Raw genomic sequence first — 3,661 nt, forward strand, 5'->3', positions numbered from 1 at the left:
TAAAAAAAAAAAGGATTTTTATCTACAAGGCCCCTTTTTCTCTCAGGTGCCCAGTGCCACCATGTCCTTTCTCTCCACACGTCTAGACTGTACTCTCTTATTTCTGAAGGGTTCTGGTCACTTATAGTACTATTGGGGTTAGAGGGAGTTCTGATTGAAATTTAAAGCCTTTTGGGAAATTTCCTTCTAATAAGAGGTCAGTCTTAAAGTGATTAGAATGTCAGTGGTGTGGACAAAGGTCCAGACTGAAAAAGGACTTTGAAAACAGGGGCAGGAAGGGGAGGTTCTTTGCTGCACCTTGTATCCCCTTCCAGGTGTATTTCATTAGAGAGTATATTCCTCTTTAGTTGTGGCTTGTGAAATTTATTTCCATGAATTAGTTGGAAAAAAGGGGTGGAAGATATGGCAACGAGCCTGAAAAGTAAGCCGAGAAGGACTGGCGTTTGAGCCAAATGGCTATTTCAGATGGTTGCACTTCCAGGAACCCTACTGTTGCCTCAATGTATAGTCTAATCAGTGCTAAGTGGACCCAAGAATTGTGGTTGGTGGGAAGATGTGGAATTGCTCTGCCAACGCCACTTAACAGAAAGCTTAGATAAAACTCTTTGAAAGAGCTTGGAACAGAATTGCTTTTCCAAAGAGAACATAAATGGCTGTTCCTATCCATGAACCTGAACAATTAACCCTGAGTCTCATCCGGCAGGAGGCCAAGGCTATAGAAATTAGGAATCCCAAGGGACTAAAGACAGAAGCAGATGGTGGGGAAACTTTGGAGTAGCTGTGAATTTTTCTTTTTATGCTGATGTATTAGGAGGTTTTATGCAGCACAGTGCCTGGAAAATAGTGGATACTCCTGAAAAGTGTACTGACTAACTAAAAGACAGAGGCTTGAGAAAGTGTGTGCTGATAAATATCTTGAGAAGCATTTCAGGCTGATAAATATCTTAAGAAGCATTTCAGACTGGTATCAGCTATTCCTGAGTCCTTAAGAATGTACTTATAAAAAGCCCAGAAAGTAAGTCTTAAGACTTCTGCTAGTGAGTCCTATAGCCTCTGAGTGGAAGCTTTGGAAACTCTTGACAGTTCTTTTACGTTTTTGCAAGGTGTACCTTGACACATAAGCATGAAATCCAAAAACCTCCTACAAAACACTATTCTAAGAAACAATAAGATATATGTACACCCATGTTTATCATGGCTTTGCTCACAGTAGTAAAGAGTTGAAAACAACCCAAGTGCCCATCAACAAACAAATGGATAGAGAAGCTGTGGTATATTCACACAACAGAATAGGATGCTGCTTTGAAAAACAAAGAATTCAGAAATATTATACAAAATTGGTGACCCTGGACGACATTATTCTGAGTGAAATATTTCAGTCACAAAAGGACAAATACTGCATAGTGCCACTGTTGTAAAATGGGGCTGACATTGGGGTTGGGGAGAGACTGAGAAAGATGGATAAATTATGTATACTGCATTGAAACACATGAAGGCGAGAACTGTTTAAAAGGGATATATGAGTATGTATTTTTGTCATGACAGGAGTCCAGAACGAAGGCTACATAGTGGAGTGGACTTGGTGGAGGGATTGTATAACTATGAAAGAATTTTCTTTTACTTTTCAAAGAGAAGAGCAAACTGGGGAGGAAGGGGTGGACAGGGAAAAAGAGTGCAACAATATGAATGGAAATCCAAAGTCTCTGTTAACTTTCATTGAAATTAATAATAATAAGAAGAAAAGAAATTAAAAATTCTTCCCCCAGCCTGCCTCCCCCCAGAAAAGGAAAAAAACAATGTCCTGGGATTCCAAGACTGACCTCATTCCTTCTCTGTATGTGTTTGAGTGTGTGGAACTGGCAGCTGGAGATAAGGAGTCCTTTGATTCTGACTTTTCTTGTCAAATGATACTTAACAGAGATTACAAAAGTCCCTCCAGATATCACAGCACTCGTGAAATTGGAGTACATAGTATTGGGTTAACTTGGATTCATGAACTTCACAAATTTCTTGCATCAGATGAAGACAAAGGTGGTTTACAGAAATTTTCTATAGAACAGAAGTGGTTTGTGGAACACATCCTTTATACTAAACTACTGCCATGCAGGCAGATGGCTCTGATTTGAGGATTCCGGATGATTTCTGACAATCTGGAACCCGCAGTGATCTGCATCACCAGTACTTATGAATGCCTCATAAGACCTTTATTAAGCCGTCCATCCAGCATCTCCTTCCCTGCTTTGGACCAGAGAAGAAGTTGAAGTGGCAGAGTCTTCCCTTTGCATTCTGGCTGAAACCCCGGATTTGTTTGAGAAGGATATTAGAAGCATTTTAAAACAAACAATCGCCAACCCAGCATTTTTTAAGTCATCTGAAAAGGACATAACCCCTCCTCCTGTGGAATGTCTTCAGTTCATTAGCAGAGCCACCTAGGTGGCTGCGAGAAGAGTGCATCCTTAAACAGGACCTTGCTAAAGAAAGAGAGCCAGCAGAGGGTCAAATTACTGTGTGACAGAAAAAAGGATCAAGTAGAAGATCTCAATTATTTTTGAGAGAAAAGAAAAAGGTGAATGGGTAACAGCTGAGCTCTTGGCTGACAAGTATGAAGACACTAAGGAGAAACAAGAAGACATGAACAGGATGAAGAAAGCTACGCAGTTTTCACTCTCAACTCCCAGTTCTCTCTGTTAGTGAAAGGGAAAATAGAGAAAGAATAACAGCAGAGATCTGATCAACTTAGACAGCTGGGAAATGCCATTAAACAGGTTACTAAGAAAAAGGACTACCAAGGAGATGGAAAAGGTATGCGTCCTCAAAAACCCACCATTATGCTCAGTGCCTCCCAGTGAAAGGGCATTCAGTCCATCCTGAGGGAAGAGGGTGAACACATAAGGGAAATGATGAAGCAGATCATGTACACTGCTGATATCACCAGGAACAGAGCCACAGCTGGCATCATCAAAGCCAAAGGTGTAAACCCACCTGGTAAAACCAATATTAACTAATTTATAAAAGTGACATTTTGATAAAACTTTGTTGTGCTCATTCTTTTTGTCTTATACTTTTTATAAACACTTACTGAATAAAAGTTTATATTTAAAAGTGGGGGGGAGAAAGAAACAATAAGAGGCCTAACTAAATAGAAAAATATTTCCTGTTAGGATGGAAGACTGAACATAGTGAACATGACAATTCTACCAAAAGCAATCTGCATCTTCAATGTAATCCCAATATATATACCAAACTCATTCTTCAAAGAGATAGAAAAGGTCATTTACATGTTTATTTGTAAAGGAAAGAGACCCTGAATAAGCAAAGTTCTTCCAAATAATAAAAATGAATTGAGAAGCATAGCACTCCTTGATCTCAAGACCAACTACACAGTCATAGTAACCCAAAAGTATGATATTGGTACAATGACAGACACATAGACCAAAGGAATAGAATCAAGAAGCCAGAAATTAACTAATGTACCTATAGTCAATTGGTATTTAACAAGGTATCAAAACCCATTAAGTAGGAAAATAACTTCTCCAACAAATCATGTTGGCTAAACTGGATATCTGCCGGCAGAAAACAGAAACAAGATCTGTATCTCACACCATACACAGAAATCCACTCAAGGTGGATTAGAGACCTGGGAGAAAAGCCAAACCCATAA

At 39.3% G+C, this 3,661-nt stretch overlaps 1 pseudogene; it reads left to right on the forward strand.

The window, feature by feature from the left end:
• The first annotated feature begins 1,796 nt into the window (after nt 1–1,796).
• Nucleotides 1,797–3,005, forward strand: LOC102847823 (annotated as a pseudogene).
• The last annotated feature ends 656 nt before the right edge of the window (nt 3,006–3,661 follow it).

Source organism: Elephantulus edwardii, unplaced genomic scaffold (assembly GCF_000299155.1).
Source record: "Elephantulus edwardii isolate Elephantulus edwardi_28Jun2011 unplaced genomic scaffold, EleEdw1.0 scaffold00264, whole genome shotgun sequence".
NCBI lineage: Eukaryota > Metazoa > Chordata > Mammalia > Macroscelidea > Macroscelididae > Elephantulus > Elephantulus edwardii.